Source organism: Trachurus trachurus (genome assembly GCF_905171665.1).
Source record: "Trachurus trachurus genome assembly, chromosome: 9".
In the NCBI taxonomy this organism is placed as follows: domain Eukaryota; kingdom Metazoa; phylum Chordata; class Actinopteri; order Carangiformes; family Carangidae; genus Trachurus; species Trachurus trachurus.
This window is the reverse complement of record NC_139895.1, coordinates 26,633,594-26,640,793: the sequence shown is the minus strand read 5'-3', so window position 1 is coordinate 26,640,793 and position 7,200 is coordinate 26,633,594. Positions and strand designations below refer to the sequence as shown.

Here is a 7,200-nt window from a genome sequence, read left to right as displayed (position 1 = left end):
TGACACACAGTCGTCAGGGAACTGCGTTGGCTTGAAGACTCTGTGTGGAAAACAGTCCACAGTAAATGTCTAAATACACATAGACTATGATTTTGTGTGTATGTTGTGATATACTTACCCAGTACAACATATGCTTGAACTTTCACAAGTGCAGTCCAGACATCGACTGTTTCTCCATGAAGATCCCACGGCATGCCATGTTTTATCTGCATAATCCTGACAACGTGTCATGCCTATGGGTGGTACGGAGTGGGTGAATATTTTTCCATGTTGTCATAATGTGGAATCACATCATTTTTGATATTAACATAATGAACACATTGTATTTAAGGTTGTGTGTGTTATTTTCCTTTTTTGTTTTCTCTACGCACCAGGCATGTACGAACAAAAAGCATCTGACAGTGAGGGAAGAGTGAAGAGCAGCAACACCAGAACCAAGGATTTCTTCAGAGGAACAAAGAACATCACATTTTAAACTTTAGAAATACTCAAATCCCTGCATGAGATAGTTATTTATTATTGCAAATAATTCCTCTATAGAGACCTCCTCATGTCAGAAAGAAATCTAATGTGATACAAATGTAAGATATGAGTTATTGATCATACAGTATACTGGACTGTTTCTTGATCACAGGGAGTCTTAGCATTGCTTCCCACAATGAAACAAATGAGCCAGATTGTATGATCAATCACACATGATACTGACACAATGAGACAAATATCAAACACATTTGAACCAGGAATCAGCATGTTAACTGTTTAACTGTTGTTGTGAGAGGTTAAAATGAACAGATAAGTATCTGCGGATTTCTTCTGAGGTGATTTAGAGGAGAAGGAGAAGGAGCATTCATGAAGAAACATCTCTTATAGGATCATCTATCAATATGTTCATTGATGATGAAGTCTCAATGAAATAAATGAATTAAACATCTGCTTTTTGGAGCAAAATGCAATTACACATTAATTTGAAACGGCCCTATATGAATTCAAACAAAGCAGCTACCAACAATTTAGCCTCATATTTCTTGACAACAATAAAAAAAAAACTCACCATGGTGATAACAGACTCGTCTGATTGTAGTGATACTTGAGCTCAGAATAGACTACGTTTTTGTTCAAAGCTTGTGCAGAAAGCGTTGGTATTATATAGGAGTGAGGGGGGGTCAGCCCTATTTGTAACTTCCAGTAAGTTAGGATGGCAAAGGTCACTTTAGGTTATCTGAGGACTGACTGTCAGTTTACATGTTTGATTTGGCATGTTAAATGAAACACAAAGCTGGTGCAATTCATTTCTCTGAAATGAAACAGGTCAACAATTTTTGTGGCAACCAGGAAATTTTGTGCAGACATCCAGAGCCCCTAATAGATGAATCTGAAAGATATTTAACTGCCAGCAGCAGATCAAAACATGCATTTATCCAGTGAAATACACCAACATCTTATGAATGGATTGTCATGAAGTTATGGTTAGAATATTCATGGCTCCTGACTTTTATATGGCACCACCATCTGGTGGATGTTTGTAGTTTTTAGTGAAGAATGTCAGAAGTGCTGCCACTTAATCAGAATCAAAGTGGAGTAAGACATGAGGCAAACTGTTTATAGACGAGATGCAAAATTGTGATCGACAAACTGGATATCCATGTGCAGGGCCGTTGCTAGGAATTCTGGGCCCCTGAAAGAATACTAAAGTGGGCCCCTGACTTATCCACTTTTTTTCTTCGACTACATATGTATTATCATTTTTTATTTAGCCTACTTTGTTTTGATACTAATGCAGCATTACTAATCAGGGCCTTATGCAGAATAATTCATACAAAGATTAGACTACTGGGGTTTTTTGTGGACCCTACTCGGTGTTGGGCCCCTAGAATTATCATCACCTTTCTCCCCTATACAACGGCCCTGTCCATGTGCCACACTCCAAACCCCATGTAGGGAAGAAAACACAGTCAGAGGTACAAAGATATAAGTTAAAAGAACAAACAAAACAAACAATTAAAAGTGTAACACATGACAAATTCAGTTCTGTCTAAACCAAAGGATTCTGTTGTGATCATTGTGAACTCATCATGCCTCTGTGTGAACGTAGTGCACTTAAAATGTTTTGAAATGTCAATCTTTGAAGCTCTACTTATTTACCTTGTCTTATAAGGCATTATCAATTGGTTTGTAAGAGTAGTAGCCTACAACCTGTGATGAGGAACTGACCTGTCTGTTCCTGTGTTCCTGCCCATGTGCTTTGTGTTTTTCTGGTTTATAAATCCTCTTCTTTCTCATACAGTCAGTAAGAAATGAATGATTTATTTATTGGAACTTTTATTGATGAGTATCTAATGTAAGTACACAACAGTTACAAAACAACAAAACCATCAAAACAGACAGCATTTGGTTTTGCAGACCTCCCTCATTTAATCTTCAGACCATGGACAATTAGTGCATCACTTCCCCACTGCACCATAAATGGGGCACTCTACTGTTGGGTCGTCCCTCTTGTGCACTCTGTAAACACACTCCTTGGAGTCAAACACTGACACACAGTCGTCAGGGAACTGCCTTGGGATGGAATATCTGTGTGGAAAACAGTCCACAGTAAATGTCTAAATACACAGATGATTTTTCTTTGCATTTAAACACTGAAATGTTGTGATATACTTACGCAGAACAACAACTTTCACAAGTGCAGTCCATACATTGACTGTTTCTCCATGAAGATCCCACGGCATGCCATGTTTTATCTGCATAATCCTGACAATGTGTCATGCCTATGGGTGGTACGGAGTGGGTGAATATTTTTCCATGTTGTCATAATGTGGAATCACATCCTTTTTGATATTAACATAATGAACACATTGTATTTAAGGTTGTGTGTGTTATTTTCCTTTTTTTGTTTTCTCTTACCAAAGGTCTGAGGCATGACCGTACAAAAAGCATCTGACAGTGAGGGCAGAGTGAAGAGCAGCAACACCAGAACCAAGGATTTCTTCAGAGGAACAAAGAACATCACATTTTAAACTTTAGAAATACTCAAATCCCTGCATGAGATAGTTATTTATTACTGCAAATAATTCCTCTATAGAGACCTCCTCATGTCAGAAAGAAATCTAATGTGATACAAGTGTAAGATATGAGTTATTGATCTATACTGGACTGTTTAGGGAGTCTTAGCATTGCTTCCCACAATGAAACAATGAGCCAGATTGTATGATCAATCACACATGATACTGACACAATGAGACAAATATCAAACACATTTGAAACAGGAATCAGCATTTTAACCAAACTGTTGTTGTGAGAGGTTAAAATGAACAGACAAGTATCTGTGGATTTCTTCTGAGGTGATTTAGTAGAAGAGGAGGGGAAGAAGGAACATTCATGAAGAAACATCTCTTACAGGATCATCTATCAATAATGTTAATTGATGATGAAGTCTCAATGAAATTGTATGTAGCCTATGTATGCTTGTGTAGCTATGTGATTGTGGTGTGGCAGTCAGTTGTAGAAATAGAATTGCCATATGGGATAAATAAAGTAATCTTAACTCAACTCAACTCAAATAAATGAATAAACATCTGCTTTTTGGAGCAAAATGCATTTACACATTAATTTGAAATGGCCATGTGAATTCAGACACAGCAGCTACCAACAATAGGCTAAGGCCTCATATTTCTTGACAACAATTAAAAAAAATAATAATAAAAAATAAAACTCACCATGGTGATAACAGACTCGTCAGATTGTAGTGATAGTTGAGCTCAGGATAGACTACGTTTTCGTTCAAAGCTTGTGCAGAAAGCTTTGGTATTATATAGGGGGCGCGGGGCCGTATGGGGGAAAAGTTAGGACAATTCCAAGGGCCCATGACTGACAGGGCCCCCCAAAAATAGGTAAACACTAATATAACATTATTAAACCATTATCATTGAGTATATATAGTTGAAATATAATAATAAAATTAATGATCTCTTTGTTTTTACTTGTTTTTGGCAGTGAAAGTTAAATATCCCCATTGATCAAAAAGTAACCATCCATATTGACGACCACCCCCCTGTATCTGCATGAATTGGTTTGGTCCTGCCTGAGCGCACTTATCAGTGACGTGTTTAGTTGCAGTCAGTAGACGCGCCGGAGCTAGTGTTCACAAAGTCACAAAATCTGGTTTTCAAAAACGGAAAGAGAGAAAAGAGAGAGATGAAAGACAAAGGAAAGGATGTCAGTCTGTAACCCAGTTTTTAACCAAGAAAGGTGTGTCTCTTATTTACTATGAAACAAATTTGGAATGAATGAGGAACTCAATATTAGTTAATGGCGAGTTCTTCAGTAACTCCTAATCAAATTACTGAGGAACTAACTATTACTTAATCATTAGTTACCCTTTTTGTGTACCTTAAGGTAAAGTGAGACATCAAAATGAGTAGGTAATGAGTACTGAATCATTACTTAATCATTAGTTACCCTTTTTGTGTAGGCTACCTTATCGTAAAGTGAGACATCAATATGAGTAGGTAATGAGTAGCCTAGGTACTGAATCATTACCTACTCATTAGTTACTATTTTTGTGTAAGGTACACAAACATTAGCCTACAGTAGTTAGGCTACTGATGAACTAATGAGGAACCAAAATAATAATTTGCCTCCATGTGCACCAAAATAACTTTTGTCTTCACAGGCACCAACATACGATTTTACCTGCACAGGTACAGCAAAATAAAAAAATGTTTTATGTCCACACACAAGAAAATGACATAGAATGTAAAAAAAAAAAGAGAGAGAGAGAGAGAGAGAGAAAAAGAAAAACCTTTGTAGCTTTCTTGTTTTAATAATAGCCTAATAAAAAATAACAAGTGTGTAGCGTCCCCAGCTAAATGATGGTCACAAATGATGAAACTGATGGTTCACATTCCTTTATTCCGTGGACCGTATTCAGTTTCAGACACACCGTAAGAGCTATGAGAAGAACAAAATAAAATACAGTTACCTTTCCTTTTACTTAGGCTAAATTAAATTATTTTTAACTGCTTTTATCACATAAACAATCATGTAAGTTGACTCCCTTTTTATATTTTAATCAAAGACAATATCCAAATGGAGTGATGTAGGCTATTAGGCCATGAAATAAATATTTTCGTAGCCTCGTTTGGTCCGGACTTTAGGATTGGTCCGAACCAAAATTTCAGGTGTGAACACTCCCCCGGACCACGGTAAGGACTTTTGTCGGACCAAACAAGCGGACCATGGTCCCCCAAAAAAGTCAGGACTCGGTCCGGTTCGCTTCAGGTGAGAAGTAATCGGACTTTTAATAGGACCAAATACAGGACGCAAACCAAAACAGCAGTGTTTCCCACAGGCTCTAGCCATTTTGGTGCCTATAGGCGAGATTACTCCCAGGCTCAACTCTCTCTTCTTTTTTCTATCTTCCTCATTAATGAGTCAAAACTTTCAGCCTCTGAAGCGCCGTCATCCTCCTCCAACCCAACCCCTCCTCACTGCTTCTCTCTCTCCTAACGATTCTGCGGGTTGGAAGCGCTTCACAGCTGTTGTTTTGATTGACAGGTCGTCGGGCGGCGTAAAATGACCGAAATATACTAAACAAAAACATCGAGACGGTCGCGCAAACGAGCTGGCATTTGCGACGACTTTGAGGATTAATGCAACCAAGTATCCACACATCTAATTAAAAATGTGGCATTTCTAACAAGAAAACGGCTTGAAAGCATTCCTGCTGCAGACAGGTAGCTACCTCTGTTGTGTGTGTGACTCTGTGACTGCGGGGAGAGCGGAGGGCAGTACCAATGGGCATGTGGGTGAGAGGGGGGGGGGCGACTTAGTAAGTAGCCTAATGTTGTAACATATTATATTATTACCTTTTAATAGGTATTGCTTTGCATTTAAATTAACGTGGGATTATTTTTTGTATTAGGAAATAATAGTAGGCTACCAACTAATTGTAAAAATAGTGAAAGTTACACTTTTTTTTCTTTTCCATTTGTGGCGCTGGCGCCCCCTGGATGGACGGCGCCCTTAGCCCTGGTTTCCCATAATAATTAGGTACGTCAACCACAAATAGATTTTTCGGCTTTTGGCTCGACCAACGCAATATCGTTTCATTCATAGCGCTCTTTCTCCGTTATTGCCGTTCATACACACACACACACACACACACACACACACACACACACACACACACACACACACACACAGAGAGAGAGAGAGAGAGAGAGAGAGAGAGAGAGAGAGAGAGAGAGAGAGAGAGAGAGAGAGAGAGAGAGAAAGCCTGCCACAGTCTCCTTGCAAAGGAGAACTGTCAAAGCTGCTGCTCCCCATTGTTGATGAATAGGAAAAAAATGACAGAAAGTGATTTTCCCTCACAAATTTTCTGACCAATAGCTGAACGACCTGTGTCATTTGTTTACAAAAAAGGTGCGTTTTGACAAGGGACAGTGTGAACACAGACCGGACCAAAACGTAATTGCAACAATGTAGGCTACTTTACACACAGCCCCATGATACATTCATTTAGCCTACCAAACATGTGACAAACTATCATATTTATTTCGAAGGCAACATGAATGGTCATATTGATGTGTATGTGGTCTGAAATTAAAGCAGAAGTAAGCAGACTATTTGTGTTAATATAAGTCTTAAATAGTTATATCTTCCGACAGCAATCACTTACATAGAGTGTTTGGTCTGTAACACGGGTCTGTCAGTCACTCTGCTCTGCTCTGAGCCGAGGAGAAAACTTTCCTTGTATCCTACAACCTTTATCCAATGAGGAGAGAGAACGGCATAAAGGGGCGGTCCTCTCTGTGTGTGCAGCCAAGGGATGCGCGTGAATGTGGTGATGTAGGGACGAGGGCGGGGACTGCTAACTCCATCAGCTGACAGGAAGTTAGCCAAAACGACCGGATCGCTTACTTCTGCTTTAATGAATAAAATCTTCTCAAGAATCCTGCTGTCTGTGATTTTTTTTTAAAGGAAATGAAAAACCACTCATTATGTGTCACTTTAGGTCATAAAGGTTAACTACTGGACATGTTATTGAGTAATGATTCTGTACTGATAAAGTAACTAGTTCACTAATCATCAAGTTGTGGTTAACTTTCTATGAAATTTGATCATGAGTTAATGAAGAACTGATCATAGTTCCTCATTAACTACTCTGAAATTTGATCAGGGGTTCCTGAAGAACTGACCATT

General features: G+C 38.7%; 2 long non-coding RNA genes across 2 annotated transcripts; both read right to left on the bottom strand.

Moving 5' to 3' along the window:
• Window positions 1–15: 15 nt before the first annotated feature.
• Window positions 16–1,210, bottom strand: LOC310992040. The gene is made up of 4 exons (XR_014595659.1): window positions 1,052–1,210; window positions 372–444; window positions 119–233; window positions 16–40 (listed from the first exon to the last, which is right to left on the bottom strand). It is a non-coding gene; the product is annotated as an uncharacterized lncRNA (long non-coding RNA).
• Window positions 1,211–2,538: 1,328 nt separating this feature from the next.
• LOC310992038 lies at window positions 2,539–3,839 on the bottom strand. The gene is made up of 4 exons (XR_014595658.1): window positions 3,714–3,839; window positions 2,902–2,983; window positions 2,660–2,765; window positions 2,539–2,571 (listed from the first exon to the last, which is right to left on the bottom strand). It is a non-coding gene; the product is annotated as an uncharacterized lncRNA (long non-coding RNA).
• Between the last annotated feature and the right edge of the window lie 3,361 nt (window positions 3,840–7,200).